The 19,730-nt window shown below is 46.2% G+C and overlaps 1 long non-coding RNA gene across 1 annotated transcript; it reads left to right on the top strand.

Annotated features, from left to right (window-relative positions):
• Positions 1-6,564: 6,564 nt before the first annotated feature.
• LOC149861203 (uncharacterized) lies at positions 6,565-14,878 on the top strand. Its single transcript, XR_016443009.1, has 4 exons — positions 6,565-6,726; positions 9,867-9,926; positions 11,526-11,596; positions 12,680-14,878. It is a non-coding gene; the product is annotated as an uncharacterized LOC149861203 (long non-coding RNA).
• The last annotated feature ends 4,852 nt before the right edge of the window (positions 14,879-19,730 follow it).

Below are 19,730 nucleotides of genomic sequence, written 5' to 3'. Positions count from 1 at the left end.
ATGGGGAGAGAAGGAAGAGACAGCATGTGTTGTACCAGATACTGGTGGGCATCAACCTAAGACCAATACCCCTCCCAGCACCCACGTCCACCCCTGCACGGCCCCACCCTCACTGGAGGTCCTCCATCCTCCGCCACTTGAGCTAGGCAACGCAATCAGCATGCTGCTGCATCTCCTGCAGACACTTTCCATCCTCAAAGCAGATGGCCAGCTACTGCACCAACTGCACCTGATTTTCTAGCACCTAAACCCCACTGCTTTGCCGTACTCCGGTCGCTTGGCCACCCTTCTCCGCCTGCTGCCTCTGCTCCTTCAGTGCCTGCTCCCGCTGCTCCCTGGAGGAGACTCCAGCACCAGTGACAGAACCCAGACCAGCCCCAGCACGGGCAGTGCCCGTCCTCCCCACAGCAGACTGGCAGGGCCATGACCTTCCTGCCAGGGGCTGCTCTGTCCCCCGCCCGCAGACATGGAGCAGCAGCTGAAGCAGGGGAGGCTGGCTGAGGTGGTTCCCACCAGGGCACTGAAGGAACTGGTTTCCTCAATGCCATAGAGAGCAGGGATGAAGACATACAAGTTCTGATGCCTGGTTGTTAACTGTGCAAATGTGATTTATGGTTGCATGATTGGATGCATGAGCATCACTTCCAAGAAAGAAAAGGAAGCCTTAGCCTGGTTTGTCAGAGGGTGCAGCAGAGATGTGAAAAGGTCCATTTCGTCACTGCTGCTGCCAGCAAGTGGGCTGATCCACCTTAGTCATCATCGTTGATGTCGTGTTCATCGACACATTTGGACTCAATTGATGTCACGTGTGTATGTCTATTTGTTGTTGTCATCATTTTGATACTGTTGCTAGACACATATACATATTGTTGTAATACGGTTAAAATTGTTTATTAATTGTTGAATAATTGTATGGATTAATGTTGAGGATTCTAGGTATGAACAAAAACAGCATCCAACTAGACGGGTACTCATCATATGTCTATTGTTGTATTTAATTGATTTGAACTGTTGTTGATACTGAATTGTTACATGAATTGTGATATAATGTTATGCAAACTGTAGCAGGTGTATATCTCCCGCCTGTGTACCGATTTATGGGAACAGCGGGTGTGTTCACTGGTTGTGTGCGTAACATTACAGTAAAAAAACAGTCCTTCGTATGCTTGAGTAGCAGAGTGAGTGCGAGTTTTTTAAACCCCATCTATATGTGAGGGATGCTGGACGTGAGCATTAAACTTTGTCCATAAGAGGGTATGAATGCCAATGGTTGGTTGAATAACGGAGTAATTTTGTAGTCTTGAATTCTGTAGTGGTTTTAAGGCCATGTTTGCCAGCTGAGTGAGAGCTTCAGGTCCCTTGGGCAGCGCTACACCACTATCATTGCGGCACCAGTGCTGCTATCCCCGGTGCTCAGCACAGGTTTCTGCAGCCAGGGACACCGGCCAACTCAACTATCTGTGGTTCCTTGAGTGAGTGACAGCTGCATGTCTGAGAAAGCGTATACAAGGCAAGGAAAGGCATGTTCGATTGTTGGACTTTGTGCAATCGAGGAGGATTGTGCAAGCAAGAGGTTGGGACAAGTGGGACAGCCCAAGTGAGGACCAGAGCCGTTGATACCTCGTTGCGCTCGACCATAAGAGTGTAGCGTTGGTGTGGTTGTCCGGGGCCACCGGCCTGAGAAGGGGGCACCACACCCAGTGGTCTTGCTCATTCGTGCATAACAGCGATCAGTCATCGTGTGTCTGAGCGGGTGCGGACTGCAGGGTCAATCCCTGCAGCGTGTTGGTGTCTCAGGCGAGGGCTTGGGAAGCCAATGTTCCTGGGTTCATCTCCGTTATTGAGCGTGGGTTGCTATCTTGTGGATGTGTATATATTGTTGAATCGATATTGTACTGTTGTTAGTGGGGCTGTTGAACATTGTAGCTGTATATATGTGGCAAGCACGTCCGTAGCAGCAGCTCGAAAGGGCTTCAATCAATTGGTGGGACATTCCCACCAATCAGGTGGTGGTGAAGGAGAGGCTGCCTCGCCCCTGCTCGGGGCAAGGCGAAGAGCCTAAACCTAGATGAGGGCTATACTTCCCCCTCAACCTCACTGGTCCTCTTGCAACCCAGGGGCGCCCCCTACTGGCCTGCCACAGTTCCAACCACCACTCGGGCTCCGCAGGCCCCTCCCTGCCCCTGGACTTGTACCATTTTCTGTTTCTGGTAACCCAGGATGTGCTGGTCAGCCAGCCTCTCCTGCTCCAGCTTCTGCTCCTTGTACTTCAGCATTTTCCTTGTTCATGCAGAAATCCTCTGTGTGGGCTTCCCTTTCTTCGTGTCGTTTCTGTTTAAACACCAAACAATGTGTATATGTAACCCGGGTGTACTCAGGTGTGTACTCTGTTCTCCATTTGAAGAAAAATGTCAGCAGGGCAGTTGTGCTGTGGGGGACAACTGCTGGCTATAAGCAGTTTCCCTCCTTTCCCCATAGAGAGCCAAGCCAGGACACTATATAAACTTAATTACGTATGCCTTTATTTACATTAAAAAATAGAAACACATACATATATTTACATATACTATTACACTTTAAACCTTATTCTAAATCTGTCTACATATTTGTGAGGGTTTGTTCTCTAATTTAGAGGTTAACAACCTCGAAATGAAACCAAAATTTCTAAGTCATACTTGGCGGGGCGGGAGGTCATGAGTCACCCAGTTCTCAAAGCTCCGCTTCATTGGACACACCTTCCCTTGGCCTCCTTCCTGAGCCTGGGCGTCACAATATTCTATATATATAGAATAAAGTTTATAGTGTAATAGTATATATATGTGTGAAGGAGTGGGAGAAAACAAACAAAAGCCCCAAGGTGCCTTACATGCTGGGCAGGGGATGTCAGAAGAAGAAAAGCAGCCTGCAGCAATTGACAGAGAAAGTGAAAATGAACACTCGCAGCATGGAGGGCCGGCAAGGCTGCAGCTGGAGACCAGAAGGGTAGAGAAACACTCACCACACTTCCAGAGCAGTATCTCGCTATGGATTGGAGGAGGAAGGCTGCTGAGAGGTATTTCTGGCCCCAGAGAGAGGCAGAGGGGGTCAGTTATCTGCAAGCTGCAGGGAGAGAGGAGCAGCTGAGCATCTGGCAGTCAAGGCTTGCAAAACTTAGCAGAGGAACCCTGTGGGAGTGACCTTGAGCCGGAGGCAGGCAGAGGCTGTTGATAATCTCCAGAGTGGAGCGTCAGCTGAGAACCCAGAGAAGAGGCCTGAAGAAACTGCTGTTCCAGGTTAGAGCCTTGCTGCATATGGGAGAGATCCCATTGGGACTGTGAATGTTCACAAGGGAGCCAGGCAGGGCTGTGTAGGACAGCGACTGGACTAATTGATTTGTTTGCTGTTGCGACTGGGATTTGGAGAGCCTGACCCTGGGTGAAAAGGGGACATGGACTGAGCCTGACAAGGAGACTGACAGCAGTTGGGGTTTTTCTTAGTTTCTTTCCTTTTGATATTTGAGCATAGGCCAAGACCAGCCCTAGAAGGGGTGCACCTAACCAAAGCCAAAGGTCACCTTGGTGTTAGAGGGCTGAACAACAGAATAATAGGCTGCACTGCAACCTGTCTGCAGAGGGACTTTGAGTACCATGTGGAAAGGCTAGGCTGGGATAAAGGGGAGGTTTGAAGCTCCACAGAAGAAAACAGGGATCAAGACCCAGGCAGGACCACTGCAAGCAGTGCCTCCTGGGGATATAGTTTTATCAGTCATGGCAGGTGAGAAACAAAACCCAACTTCCTGGCAGACCAGGTGGTCCGAAGCCGAGGTCCACCCTGTTGCCACCTGTACGAAAGTGAACTCAGGGCAGTGGTAGCAAGGCCTACACCACCTACAGCTGTGTGTGTGTGTGTGTGTGTGTGTGTGTGTGTGTGTGTGTGTGTGTGTGTGTGTGTGTGTGTGTGTGTGTGTGTGTGTGTGTGTGTGTGTGTAATAAGGTTTAAAGTTTAATAGTATGTTTGTCTACCACCCCTAGATATACAAATATGTTACTGTTAAATAATCAGATAAATAATAGAGGGGGTCTTAGCAGGGCCTCAATGAAAATCATATTCTCTAAACTATTAATTATACATTTACAATTATAAAATACATAAGACAATACACAATAACATAAACTATGGATAATGTCCGTTCAATCTTATACCACCCAACACAGATTTCAGCAAAGGTCATGCAACTTTAAACTTGATTAAAGTTCAAGCGTGTGTGTGTGTGTGTGTGTGTGTGTGTGTGTGCGCGTGTGTGTGTGTGTGTATACACACATGCTATATCAAATACTTAGCCTCATAATGTCAGATTAAAGATTTCAATATAACTCAATAATTGTAAATTTTATCAACTTATGCTTATAAAACATTAAATATAAACCACCCAGTACTTGGCACCCACTCACAAAATATAAGGCGCAACACTCTTGAATATAATTAACTCTTCTAGGAAACCCAAGGCCGAGGCTATTCTGGGGCCTTGGCTGTGTTCCTGTGGCCGTGAGCAGGTGAGAAGCTCTCCCAATGCCTTTTAGGCTTTCTCCAGACGAGCCAAAATATCTAGCCGACCCGGGTGGGTTCCCCCTTCCCTGTGGGAATCCCCTCTCTCAGGAACTTGCAACTCGAGGGAGCCTCAGAGGGTCCTCGTCTCTCTCCTGGCAAGTTCGTGCTTCTCCTGCTGAGACTCTATCTGTCTCGGGCTTTTTCTGGGACTCCAACCTGTTTGGGGCCCTGTGTGCTGTTGCAGTCACCCAAGGACTTTTGCTCGGGGTTGGAGACCCTGGCCACCTTGTGCGGTGCAGACTGGAGCTGCCTCATACAGCTCCCAGGGTCCAGCCTGCAAAGCTCCTACACTCAGTCCTGCTGCTGGCCGGCTGCAAACTGCTTCCCCCACTCCCGGATCAATGCCCTGAAATCAAGCCGGAGCAAGTACAAATGAGCGGGTTTTTGTTCTTTATTTTTTTCCACAATTGAATTGTAATCAGTTTGATTGCAAAATCATAATAAAGCTAAAACAGTATACACATTTTTTACTCAACAATGCTGTTGGCAGTCAACTGGTGAATGTATTTTTTTCTGAAGACATTACAGCCATCGCTAATAAACACAATACAATAAAATAAAACACCAATTCACAATATGCTCCCAAGGTCCCTTGAATAATCCTTTGATATTCCCCTCAGTATTACTACTATCAAGCAACTGGGTCATGCGCAGAGGGTAGTGGTGGACGGGTCTTTTTTGACCTGGAGGGAAGTGGGCAGTAGGGTCCCCCAAGGCTAGGTCCTCTGGCCCACACTGTTCAATTTATTACTGACTTGGATGACGGGGTGAAAAGCACCCTGTTTAAATTTGCTGACCAATACCAAGATTTGGGGTGAGGTGGGCACGCTAGTAGGGAAGGACACATTACAGCAGGACCTGGACAGGTTATAGGGGTGGGCTAACAAAAACAGGATGGGCTTCAATACTGACAAGTACAATGTGCTGCACTTGGGCAGTAAGAGCCAGCAGCACACTTATAAGATGGGAAACTCCCGAGGTCATGGTCAGTAGGGATAACCATACCTTGTCATGCATCCACAGATGCATCTCAAGCAGGTCCAAGGAGGTGATCCTCCCCCTCTATGCGGCACTGGTCAGGCCACAGCTGGAGTACTGCGTCCAGTTCTGGGCACCGCACTTCAGGAGGGATGTGGACAACACTGAGAGGGTCCAGAGAAGGGCCACCCGCATGATCCGGGGACAACAGGGCAGACCCTACAAAGAGAGGCTACAGGACCTTAACCTGTTCAGCCTTCACAAGAAAAGGCTGAGGGGCGGCCTGGGGGCCATCTATAAACTCACCGGGGGAACCAGCAGGATTTGGGGGAGACCTTGTTCCCCCTAGCGCCCCCCGGGGTAACAAGGAATAATGGCCACAAGTTGTTACAGAGTAGGTTTAGACTAGACATTAGCAGGCACTACTTCACAGTTAGGGTGGCTAGGATCTGGAACCAACTTCCAAGGGAAGTGGTGATAGCTCCTACGCTGGGGGTCTTTAAGAGAAGGCTAGACGCCTACCTGGCTGGGGTCATTTGAGCCCAGTTTTGTCTCCTGCCCAGGGCAGGGGGTCGGACCTGATGATCTACAAGGTTCCTTCCAACCATCCTTCTATAAAGGTATGCTTTACAAAAATGGGTGTACATGGTCGTGCACGGAGAAAGTCCTGGTATATGGAGAGTGTCAGTGTTTGCCAATGGGTGCACATTTTCATTTTTCTGAAAACCAAGGCTTAGACAAGTGAAACCATGTGAAAGCAAAAATTGTGCATGTGAAAAACCAACAACTGAATCATGGAGTTCACAAGTCCTATTCTCCATGTTCTTTTCTAAGCACTGAAGATCAGGAAGCCATCAGGAAGAAACTTTCTTTGAAGCAAATCTCCTTCCCCGCTCTGAGTGGTGGTTTTCCCCTACTAAAAAGCTTTTCCAAGATCTAATTCTGTCTGAAGTAAGGCACATGACATATCAGAGGACTCCAGACAAACCCTTGTTCTCCCAACATGCAAGGGCTGATTAAGCCCAGCCCTTGGAAGTGTCGTTTCCTGTTATATAGTTTAAGAAACTTGCTCGGCAGTCACTTGCACAGCACTGAACATCAGGGAGGGAGACAGAATGGGCTTTCCCCTGACAGGCATCTTGGCTCTCCAGACTCTACTGGGTAAATATACATTTGTTCTGTGTATTGCAATGAATTCATGATGCAGTTAACCATGCCGATCGAGACAGCGTGTCTAGCATATGCTTCTAACACAGTGCTATAATGGGAGGGGAGCTGGTTTGCGGATCTTTTTGCAATTAGCTATTTATTTGCTGTGGCAATGAAACAAAAGCACGAGAATCAAGAACGAAGAGCATCTATAGCCTAGTAAAATGTCCTTAACTAACCCAGATGAAGTAGCATGTATGGAAGCTTTAGGAATACAAATTTTATATTGTATACTATAGTGTAAAAGGTTTAAGATTAATCGAGGTCTCTACTCCAATTGCGCAACAGCAAAGACAGAGAATCTTAAGCACAAGTGAAAACCCATAAGGTTTCATTGGGATTTTGGAGCAGAAAGTAGACTGGGTCAGAGACATGTTGCAGAGACGTCAACTCTTATGCCACTGACAGTGAAACTTGGCAGACCATAGCAAGGAAGGCAAGCAACTGGAATGAACTGATAATGTGGATGAGGTTTTTGAAGCTAAAGTAGGATTAAAGTGTGAGAGGATCAAGTCTCTGCATACAGGCAAGAAGTTTCTGAGCTATGTGGAGATGCCCTGGAACTTGTTTATTAGCCAAGCTGGGAGTCTGGAGAGAGGAGACGACTCTGAAGTCCAGCAGAAAAGAACCTGAGACAGACAGTGGTGCATCACTTTATTCGATGCCCAATAAAACACAGCCTGAGGCAGCCCCTCCCCTAATAAATACAAAAAACTTGTCTCATGCTGCTATCCAGCAGCTGCTTTTTAATTACGCTTCCCCCAAGTAAGGGAAGCAGCTTCCCAGTGTCAGTAAGACAATTCCCCGTCTGCATCAGCACCCTCTCGATCATAACCCTGCCTCCTTTTTGTCAAAGAGATGCCAGCTTAACATTTCTTAACAGGAAAGCGTTACAAGATCTTCTTAAAAATACTACTGCTGTTAATCTAGAGGAAAACATATCTCTGTAGTCATGCTCTTGCAGTTTCAGTAAGCATCCATCCTTCTTTATCTGTTCTGTGGCACTTTTAAACAGCCAGCAATTTGCAATCTGCACATTTTGAAACAGGAACCAAACTGATCATATATGAAATCTGCAAGGAAATGTACTGCTGAATATCTGCCTCTCTGTGGTTCTGGCTGATGTCCTAATACCATTTTCAGTTCGTTTCGGCTTTATTTCTAGTGGTTGTGATAAAGGCCTGAAGTAGACCATACATCTATTTATTCATAACTTTCAATGCCTTGTAGTTGCTTACTTTTAACTACTCCTTTTTGAGTAAAGTTCATTACTTTCTTTTTGGCTCTGCTTAAAAAATTAGAAAGCCTGAAGAGTAAATCACATAAGGAACTGAGAAGAGCTGGGGATTTCCAGCTGGAAGTTACAAAAATTTTGTTATTCTCTTAACTTTTCAAAGCCAGTGAAGAAACGTCTAAACTATTTTGATATTTAACACACAAGCGCATTATATTCACAGCTCTGATATCGGTATTATCAAAGGAATCAACCGTAAATTAACACTTTTTAAAGAGTTTTGAAAGATCTAGTTGGTTTAATAAAAGGTTTCACTTCTACCTTGAGTTTTGATTCCACTTTTTAGAGAAGCTAACGTGTGCTAGATTTAAGATGCAGAAAAATGAGTGTCTGGTGACAGGTTAACGCTGAGGGCATTTGTACACATCATGTTTTTTTGCCCCATTATAAACCTATTTGATTTAATGATTAAACCCTGCGACATCTATAGGCACCCTGATACTGTAAAAGCCAGGGGGGTAGCATGTTTTCAAAGACAGAGCAATTATTGGAGGGGGCGGGGGAGTGCACCTAGGGTGGCCATCACATAGGACAGTCCAGTTGTCCTCTGTCCTCTATTAATATAAAACCCAATGCCTTTATGTCCTCTTTTTCTCTTCAAGAGAAAAATAGAGGACATGAAGCCATCCAGTTTCATATCAATATAGAGGACACAGGACAACTGGACTGTCCTTGTGATGGCCACCCTAAGTGCACCTCGGCATGGCAGAGACTGAGTAACTGGGTCTTTCCTTTCCTTCCCAAGTACAACTGCAAAAAAATCCTAAGTTTGAACAGATATGATTAGAGGTCTGGGAAACAATTTACTTGGGAAACTGGAAACACTGGGATTTTTAGTCTGGAGTATAGAAAACTGAGGTGGGATTTGATAACAGTCTTCCAATACCTGAAAGATAGTTATAGAGAAGGATGGAGACGGACAATTCTACAGCTACATCCACAGATGCATCACAAGCAGATCCAGGGAGGTGATCCTTCCCCTCTGCAGCGCTGGTCAGGATGCAGCTGGAGTACTGCGTCCAGTTCCTTGGCGCTGCACTTCAAGAGGAATGTGGCTAACCTGGAGAGGATCTAGAGGAGGGCCATTCACATGGTCAGGGGGCAGCAGGCCAGGCCCTACGAAGATAGACTAACAGGCCTGAATCTATTCAGCCTCCACAAGAGAAGACCGAGAGGGGATCTGGTACCCGTCTATAAATTCACCGGGGGGACCAGCGGAAAATAGGTGAGGCTGTTCCCCCCGGGCACCACCTGGGATAACAAGGAATAACAGCCACAAATTGAGAGCAGGTTCATGCTTGATATCAGGAGGCACATAATTTTACAGTTAAGGCTGCCAGGCTCTGGAATGGGCTCCCAAGGGAGGTGGTGTTCCCCCCTACCTTGGGGGTCTTTGAGAGAAGGTTGGATAGGTATCTGGCTGGGGTATTATGATCCCAGCACTTGTTCCTGCCCAGGGCAGGGGGTTGGACTAGATGACCTGTTCAGGTCCCTTCCAACCCTAGAAACTATGAATTCTCTATAGGACAAGGAAGCAATGGTCTCACACTGCATGTAGCTATGCTCTCCATAGCTGAGGCCCAGACTGTGTATTATTCCCAAACTGGTCTATTATTTCCAAACTAGGAGTAGAAACTTGTTTACAAAGCTCCAATACATCATTGGGATAATTAAATTATACACTGCTTACTACTGTTGCAAAGTTCATACAATCTGGCCCCATGTGAATCTCAATTTTTAGTCTGTAAAACAGTTAAGCAATCCACTGACGTACTTGTTTGGTTTTTTGTTTTTAAAGGAAACGCAGTTATAAAAGGACAGAATGACTATTCCATGGAAAACTTTTTAAATTTCTCAGGTGAGAGAACATATTTAACTGGGTCAAAACACAATGCCTAAGCAGATCATAAAGATGTCAGCGCAACCTGGATTTTTTGTTTGTGTATGCTTCACCAAAACTCCTCCACAAAATAGGTTTTTAGTGTTCCTTTGGTATATATAGATCCTAGCTTAAATGGTGTTCAAAAGATACAGGCTTCAGAACATGACAGAAAAGGAAAAATACCATGCCTGTTTCATGCTGAACTCCACATCAAGAGTGTTTACATAGGGACTTAAACCACCTGCCCCAAGGGTTATTTTCTCCTTATTCCCATCCTACACCCATGCCAGCCCCACAAAAGCTGTGGTTACATGTAGAAGAATATCGGCAGTGCCATACAGGGTCAGACCCACAGTCCATCCAGATCAGATGCCCATCTCCTGACAGTGAAAATGTCAAAGCATTTCACAGGAGTTCTGCTGTGCAACAGCAGCAATTGCTCGAAGACAAGAAGCCAAAAAACCCAAAAGGTAAATGCCAAAGCCTGGCTATGAAATACTATCCAACTTATCCAAACCATCTCAACATGCTTCACTCTAAAGCAAATGATTGCTGGCTGTTCCTTGAGTTTTTCAAGCTCTCCATTCAACTATGAGACGTAAGCATAGATTCCAAAAATAGAGGTGCAGACTCAAAGTTAAATCACAGGTTTTTAATTCAATTTGCAAAATAACTGAAACCCACCATTCCGTATTCAAATAGCTCCTACAGAACATACAAAGCATCTGAGATGCAATATTAACACGCATTGCAGAGTCTCAGCTCGACATTCCCCCAACACCTGATTCTAAGGTGGTTATGAGAAAACGCTGCAGGACCCGAGATGCATGCTCTGGGGATATCTTGAAATTTTCCAAACTGTTAAGTTAAAGACACTGCGAAGTACAAAGCAGACAAGGAGAAGAACAACTCCTGAACCTCCTGAAGTTCGGGGGTAAAACTCCCACCCAAAACAATGTCCTTGGGAGTGCTGGTAACGTTAGAGTGATGTTGTGGTCTTCATGGCCCAAGGCAAGGATTTCTTAGAAGACCCAATGAAGAAAGCCTTGCATTCAGAAGCTTGTCTAACTCTCTCCAAACTATGCAGTGGCTCCAATAAAAGATAGCAACCTGAGAAATCCTTGCAGGTTCTGTTATTCTTTCCACTCCTGGAGTACAATGGATGCTTTGGGATCAGCGGCTGCTGTGGAGTTGATTAGAGTCCAAATCGTGTGCGTCTGTTGTTTAAGGCTGATCTGCTAAGCTGCTCAGACAGCTCTGGGAACTTTGGAGGGGAATGGAGAGCTGGTATTAGAAGCAGGTATTAAGGTGTAAAGAGTGAGTCTTGGGTATACGGGACAGCTGAGACACAGAGGCTGCTTGGAGAGCTCAATGCAGTTCATTTGGAGCTTCTAAACTGCATTCATTTCTTTCTCCTTCTCTACATATAGCCCCTTGTCTAACCTGCACGTTCATACCTGTGCACGTGATTTTTCAGAACGTATGAGGATCTGGGTTCAAGTCCCCTCAAGTAAATCTGAGTATTTTTGTATAAAACTCAAATAGACTCATCTGAAACCATTTTTGTTATTCTAGAGTTTTTCACATACGAATACGAATATTCTGAAAACACCACAGTACTGTATTACGAGTACTCTCTTGAAAAGGTACGTTAAATAGTTTCTTCCCTGTTTCTCACAATGCAGAGAAGCTTGTTACAACCAGAGCTGGCTGGCTGGCTCGGTAGGCAAGTAGGCAGATTTTTTTAATTAGTCAAATTCATTTTAGGAGCATGTCAAAGAAACTATCAAATACACTGTTCATAAAGAGGGAAATTTTCTATGTGCAGGGGTCCAGTGCAAAGAGCTATTCACCACTCAATTCCTGACTGAGGCCTATTTAAGAACCATCCTACATTTTACTGTAATTCTGCTCTAAAAAACATATTAATGAAAATATTGCATAGCATTAAAAATAAGTTGGGACAAAAAGTATCCATTAAATACTTAATTTGCAACTGATAATGAACATGCTATAGTGGGGGGGGGAGTTGTAGTTACTGAGAAAGCAGCGGATGCAGAGAAATATTTACTGTAAGTGTTGAGTTTGGTTAATAACAGGGGACTGCTGAGCTCAGCCCCACACATAACAAATTAATTTGGTTTTACTGTCTCACAGTAAAGATTAGTTCGGCCATACAACCACATTACAGGTTGATGATTAGCGTGACTTTATTTCCATTTACTGTATAACCACTGAAAGGATCTGGGGAGGGAGACTAGAGAAAAAACACATTACCTCTCTAAGTTACTACTTATTTATTGACAAAGCAACCTTGTTTTCTCAAAGAGTAGAGATATTTTCTCATGAGTGTCAATGACATCTGAATGTCTCTTCCCGCACAAACCTAAGAACTGCCATTGACTGGGTCAGAGCATATAGGTCCACCTTGCCCAGTCTCCTGTCACAGAGGCAGAGAGCAGATGCTGAAAGAGAGAGAGAACAGGGTATAACCAGCGCTTTCTCCACTGTTCCTCTCTCACTTGCATCTTCCAGCATTTAAGGGCTAGGATCCAGTAGTGAAGGCCTACCCATTTATGGGTATACCAGTACTCCCAAGGGGTAATAGAGTAACGCATAATAAAAGGAAAGTTGCAGAGTTCATAGAGAAAGTCATAGAAACAGTCTTAAATCTGACATGAATGAAACTACTATTCAAGATGGCTAATTTCTTTACATTAACTTTACAGGACACAAGGAATGGAACAGAAGCACTCCAATACTGTTTTTCCATCCTTGTCCTTCTCAGTTTTGTGCATTTCCTGCTACAACGCTTTCCATTCCTTCATTAGAAGATACTGCACTACAATTTGTTAAGTTGTATCCATCTTTGATGCTTTCTTCATCTAGTAAAAAAAAAGCTTCAGTTTCCCAGGCTAACTACATAGGGTAACACCTAGTGGAAATCATTATTAATATTTTTTTGTTCAACACGTCCTAGGAGCCTAAAAGGAAGAAGGGGTCCTGTCTCTGCTCCAAATAGCTTTAAAAAAAAAATTCAGACTTTATCAAGTCAGAAAAAAAGATGACTAGACAAGAGAAGAGGACCCAGGAATACAAACAGTAAGATGGTAGTGGAAACACCTTGATGCTACCATTAATTCCAGGGGCCTGTTTGTGGCAGAAAGCCACCTTGGTTTCTCCCCAAAATCTCTGCCCTGTGACTAGGTGATTAGAGGGGCCAGCACAGAGGATTCACACCTCAGCCTGTCTCTTTAGGTAACCTGAGCTGGCTGCATCCCTGAGGGAGGGGGGGACCTGTTCCCTCTGCCTACATGACTTGCATCAATTACCTGGGTGAGGAGCATCTACCTGGGGAGCTGGAATCTGCCCGGTAACAGATGATGTATTTCAAATTGGTTGGCTGACAGCCAACTGGGGCTGACCTCCACTGGCCCACGCGAATGAGGTCACAGGGGCTATATAGGTTGGAGGGAGGAGGCTCGCGCTTCTCTCTTCGGCCATTAGGTGAAGCAGCAGCCAAGCAGGGGAGACAGAGAAGCCTTGCCATCTGGACCTAGCTCTCTCTCTCACCCCCAGACTCCAGAGGGGAAACGGAAGAACTCTGGAAGATGCTTGTGAGGAAGCTACTCGAGATCTGGTTAGATATCTAGCTGGCAGTAACTCAGATGCGTAATCAAAAGGCTACCTCAGCCACACTGTTTGCTCTTTAGGATTTCTAGGATATTGCTCAATCCTGTACCCTAGTTTCCCCTACCCCTCGTAATCAATAAAGTTCTCCTTTTTGACTGGTGTGGGAGACTTATTGAGGGGTGGGTCTAAATTATGCCTAAGAGACCCCTTAGGTCTGCGGACTAAGGGAGACTGTACTTTTTGCCCCCTTGACTTGGGGAAGTGCCCCAAGTGCCTGTACTGGGTCGAGTACCCGTCGGACTATTAGGCCTGTGTTTCCCCGAGGACACAGGGCCGAGACAGTCCCTTCTCGGGGTGGTGGCGGCGATGTTACCCCCAGACTAGCGAGTGTGCTCCGGGAGAGGGGTCGGCCAAGCATAAGGCACCCCTAGGGAGGCATTCGGAGTCTGGAAGGTGGTCGGGCGCAGGGAAGTGGGCGGCTCAACGCAGAAGCGTCCTCTACTGGCTCGCCACACTGTTTTCATGGTGCCACAGTAGAAATCAGTTTTCAAAAGGGAAATGAATGAGGTGTATGGGCAGGGGGGCATATCTTGGCAAACAAAAGGTGGGAATCAAGGAAGAAATAAGAAGTGGGGGGAAAGCTGATGTGACTGGTAGGATGGAGAGATTTGGAGAAATGGAGAAAGGGACAAAGGACACACCATGGTCCATGAGACACCCTTGTCTTTTATCACCTCCATTCTCAAGTCATGATCACCCTTGCTGGGTGATGGAACTCCACCACAGGGTCATCTGCTGCCATAACCTCTCACTTGGATTTCAGATGTAACATGCTGGTTTCTCTTTGTCTGTGGGCACCCCCTTTCCATAGATAACCAAAGCTTAACAACCCTCCATTCACCCTGCACTCATCCCAAAAGAAGGTGTTAAAACAACAGAGAAGAAGCAGATGAGCCCCGCCTGCAAAACAGAGTTTGCAACCTGGGAGAGAAGAGAGTTCCCAATCTCCATGAGAATTGCTCATCGATGAGTAATTCTCATCCATGCAAGGTCACAGGAACCGTGAATTAAAATGAGTTGGAAAGGCCCCATAACAGCTCACTTTTTTTTTTTTTTTGCTTGGTTTCAGATTTGAAGAGCTTTGTTTCTCAAAGAGCACTCCTCAATGAGAGGGGGGGGGAAAAGAACATTTCTATTCAACTTAAGTACGTGCTCAATACCGAATCAATCAACTCTATTTTTAAGGCTGTTTCTGTGTTTATGTATAAATAAACCAAAGCTTGAAAATAAATGGATGTAGCAGCTATTTCCCTCCTGAGTGGTGTCAGCTATCTAAATGTTGAATGGGTCTTTGAAATGGGTATGTTTCTTCCTCTCTCATTTCCTGTCATTCACTGCATCCTACTGTAAAATATGAAATACTGTCAATGGAATGAATCATGACTACTGACTCCGTGTCTTTTAGTAGTATCTGAGGTTGCAAAAAGCAGAAGATTACACTGATTATGACATATCTTCCTGCAGTGCAAAGGAAACTATACCATATCATGAATCTGATCTTGGATGGGTTATGGCTGCGTGCAGCTGGGCACTTGAAACAAGATGCAAAGGGCAATAAAGATGCTTATCTGGATTCTTGTGGCCCAATTCACTTCCTCAAAACAAACCTCTATACCACTGCGTTAAAAAAGAACATTGTCTACAAACCCTGCTCATGTTCCCAGCTCTACAAGTGAGAGCTTCAGTTCCCAGTCTTCCAGTAGCAAGATCTAGCAAGACGTCACTCCCAGAAGTAACCCTGAAAAGTACATCAAAAAAGAAGGGTGGGGGGGACCAGAAAAGGACAACAAAGATTAGGGTCCTCTATGATGAGGGCCTGACAAAACGAGAAGGCCCTATGAGAGACTCAGGGACCTGAACCGGCTCAGCCTCAGCAAGAGGAGGCTGAGGGGGACCTGGTGGCTGCCTACAAACTCATCAGGGGAGATCATCAGCAATTAGGAAGAGCCCTGTTCTACCCAGCACCACCGGGGGTGACGAGGAACAATGGTAATACGCTGATGGAGAACAGGTTTAGGTTAGAGATCAGGAAGCAATGTTTTACAGTTAGGGTGGCTAGAATCTGGAACTAACTTCCTAGGGAAGTGGTCCTCACCCCTACCTTGGGTACATTCAAAAAGGGGTTAGATGATCACCTGTCTGGGGTCTTGTGAACCCAGCATTCATTCCTGCCTGTGGCAGGGGGTCAGGCTAGATGATCTGTTCAGGTCCCTCCTGCCCCTAGCTACTATGAAACTATGAAAACTGCTTTAGAGAGAAGAATCAAAGGGGGAGTGATAGCAGTCTCCAAAACAAAAAGTGATGGAGAAGGCCTTTGAAGCACATGCATTCACCCTCTTGCAGGATGAATAGTCATCTTTTTCCTTAATGATGTCTGATTTTTAAAGCTATAAGGCTTTGGACAGAATAGGTATATGGATTGAGGAAGAAGGGAGGAAATGATTTCCTCCACTGACATAATCGCACTGGCACAGCTTCTTAAGCAGAGACCAGTAAAAATAACCTTTGCATAACATAGATGGTTTGCACATCTGTGAGAGACAAACAAGGGTGGAAATGGAAAGCCAGCCAAAAAAGGAGATGCGGAGACTTCAATTTCAGTAACAATTGTTTTCACATGAATACAAGAAGCGGGATGAAGGATAAACCCCACGGGAAGGAAACTCCAGTCGGAGAATTCCAGCCTTATATAGCCCTGTCAGGCCTGGTGGGGAGAAGGGAACGGAGAAACCCAAGGGGGACCCTACCAGGTGGGGACTGCGAGCAGAAGAGGACAGAATAGCAAGAGGTGGGTGTGGACCGGAGCGGAGGAAGAACAAGGACCGGCAGACAACCCAGCTGTGCAACAGAAGCTGAGTACAAATATACCCCTCCTGTGTTATCTGACTTGCCCCAAAAATAACACTCTGGCCACTTAAGACTCTTCAGGGAAATGACTTAATTCATCTGACTGATTTCTAAGACACAATAGAGTGCCCTTATCTACAGTAACATGCCAGTGCCATGCAGCATCTGCATTAGCTGCCATTCAGTGCCACCTTCTGGGCTCTCATCAAGTTGCTGTGATGATCGTTTCAAAAATACTATTATCTTTATACAATAATGCTGTACTGTTGATTAGTACAATCAACCAACAAATAAATCAGCAAATTAATTAATCTCCAATTCACATATTCACCGCTCATAAACTGATCAGCTCCAACAGGTCAACACAGTTTGGATTGTATATTGAATTTATTGGCTTAGTGTACACAGTTGCCATTGTTCATTGTATTTGGTATTGTATATGATATTTAATTGTACTGAGGTATTGATATTGTTATTGCTTGCTATTAACAAATTGTTATCAATAAATTGGTATTGTGGTCATATGTTGTATATTTGAGTGTTGTTACTGATTGATATTGCATATTGTTATTGGTAGGTGTGTTATATATGTAACATTTGTAATGTGATTTAGTCCTCCATGTGCCTGAGTCAGGATGCTGACAAACTGAGCCACTGTACAGAGACTATATTGGGACCCAGGGGAGGCTCTGTTTTTTGGACCCGTGGGTCCTTTGTATATCAGAACCCAGCCAGGGTTCAGGTGGTTATTCATTGTTGTGTGTTTGTGTTGGTTCGTAAGTTCAGACCAGCGGTCGATTGGACCGTGTGTTGTTCATAGTGGGGGGCGTATTGGATTGTTGTTATTGTTAATATTGTTGTTGTCAATATAGTTGCAATCAACTGTATGTCACCTACCTGGACTTTAAGAAGGCCTTCGACAGTTTTGCATCCTATTCTCATAAGGAAGCTAGCAGGCTGTGGAGTGGATGCTTACACGGTCAGGGGGGTGGCCAACTGGCTGAGGGACCGCACCCAGAGAGTGGTGCGGATGGGTTGTTTTCGGCCTGGAAGGAAGTGGGCAGCAGTCCCGCAGGGTTCAGCCCTTGGACCGGTGTTATTTAATATCTTCTTCAGCGATTTGAACAAGTGTGGACAGCACCCTGTCTGACTTCGCAGATGACACAAAGTTATGGGCAAAGTTAACACACCGGAGGGCAGGGAGCAGATACAGGCCGATCTGGACAAGTTGGATCAATGGGCAGAACGAAATAGGATGCAATTTAACAAAGACAAATGCAAGGTGGAGGAAGGAGGAATCCCCAGCACACCTACAGGTTGGGGGACGACCTCCTCAGCAGCACTGCGGCTGAAAGGGATCTTGGAGTCATAGTTGACTCCAAGATGAACATGAGCCGGCAGTGTAACGAGGCCATCAACAAAACCAATTGCATCTTGTCGTGCATTAGCCGATGCATGACCAACAGATCGAGGGATGTGATGCTCCCCCTCTATGCGGCACTGGTCAGGCCACAGTTGGAGTACTGTGTCCAGTTTTGGGCGCCGCACTTCAAGAGGGATGCGGAGAATCTGGAGAGGGTCCAAAGGAGGGCCACTCGTATAATTAGTGGTCTCCGTGAAAGACCCTACAAGGAGAGGTTGAGAGATCTGGATCTCTTCCACCTTCACAAGAGACGGCTGAGGGGAGACCTTGTAGCAGCCTATACGTTTATCAAGGGAGAACAGAGTTGGAGATGCGCTATTTACCAGGGCACCCATAGGAATAACTAGGAATAATGGATACAAACTAGTGGAGAGTAGATTCAGGTTAGACAGGGTGCTGCAGGCCCAGGGCATGTGGGCTCCTTGAAACATGGGCTCCAACGCTGGCCCAGTCCAGCTCCCTGCCTGCCAGGGGCTGCTAGCAGCCTGCTTCTCCCCTCCAGGCTGCAGTGGCCCAGCGCAAAAAGACCATGAAAGAGGAACCTTGCCTGCGCCATCCATCCCCTCAGCTGTTCCTGCTGAAGCTGCTGCAGGTGGTCCCATATCTCCTGGGCCTCCAGGCCCTGCAGCTTGGATGGTCTTTATGAGCATCTTATTATTCTTTTTTTGCTCTTTGACCCGGAGCCTCCCCCTGGGTGAGACACAAGAACGGTCGCACGTGCTTCCCGCTGGTCCCGGGCTCCTCGCCAGCAGGACCCCTGCAAGACCAGCTTGGGGTCTGCTCCCAGGCTACTGTCTAGCGGCCAAGCAGGCAAGGCTGTTTGATGAAATAACCATGGAACATGCAGTGAAGTAAACTCAAAGTTGTTAAAACCTGTAGGTACTTGGGTACGAGGTTTACAGTTTTTCATCATGGAAACAAACACCACATTCAGTTGTTTAGAACTAAGGCAGCCCAACCGGCCATGGCTATAAAGAAATTTTATGAGACAACAGCAGGACGATCAGTCTAAGATCCTATATCAGTATATAAAGCCAAAGTTGAATCTCAGATCCTATATGGTGCTGAAGTACAGGGTTATGCTGCCAGAAACCATGTAGACATCTCTCAGAATAAGTTTCTTGGAGCTCTTTTGGGTCTTCCTCAAACTCCTGCATCTTTTTCGAGATTAGAGATGGGATTAGATTCTATAATCTAAGTGTCCCAGGAGGCAAAGTAACGTGCAGCACTTACCGGCAGCTCGGGATGGGACGGAAGGAGGAACCCCCATGGCTCGTTAGCCGCCTTTTTGTGCAATTACAGCCGGCTGATGACGTCAGCGTCAGACGCCGGCCGACAGAAATAAAAATGGTGGCCACAGCAGCAGATAGCCGGGGAACGGAGCTGCAGCTGACGCCGGCAGCTAGGAAGACCCCACACGTTGGTCCCGAGGACCCTGACAAGCTGGAGTCGACGCAGGCTGGGGAGAGTGGAGCACCCTGACAAAAGCCCCCGACGGACAACAAAGGAGTGACAGGCTGGCCAATCAGAGGGAGAACTATAGTGGCACCTGGAAGCACGACAGGACCCAGGTGGGACGATGGGGCACGGAGGATGGCACGACAGGGGGTGAAGACCCTGTGAAAGCCCTGAAGGAGTTTATGATTGGGATAGGTATTGCCGCCAGGGTTCATCGTGTTGAGGAACAGACAGGAGTTAGTCCAGGAAGCAACGAGCTAAGAGGAGAGCGATCCCCCCATTAGGCCCTGAGGAAGCGGATAAAAGGGGACAGGAATAGGTTACTGGTCGGTTTTGTTTACTCATTTTGCTTCGTTACC

The sequence above is a fragment of the Crocodylus siamensis genome, chromosome 6, assembly GCF_052110815.1.
Source record: "Crocodylus siamensis isolate JL-2025a chromosome 6, ASM5211081v1, whole genome shotgun sequence".
Taxonomy (NCBI): domain Eukaryota; kingdom Metazoa; phylum Chordata; order Crocodylia; family Crocodylidae; genus Crocodylus; species Crocodylus siamensis.
Note: the sequence above shows the minus strand (reverse complement) of the source record. Positions and strands in the feature narration are given on the sequence as shown.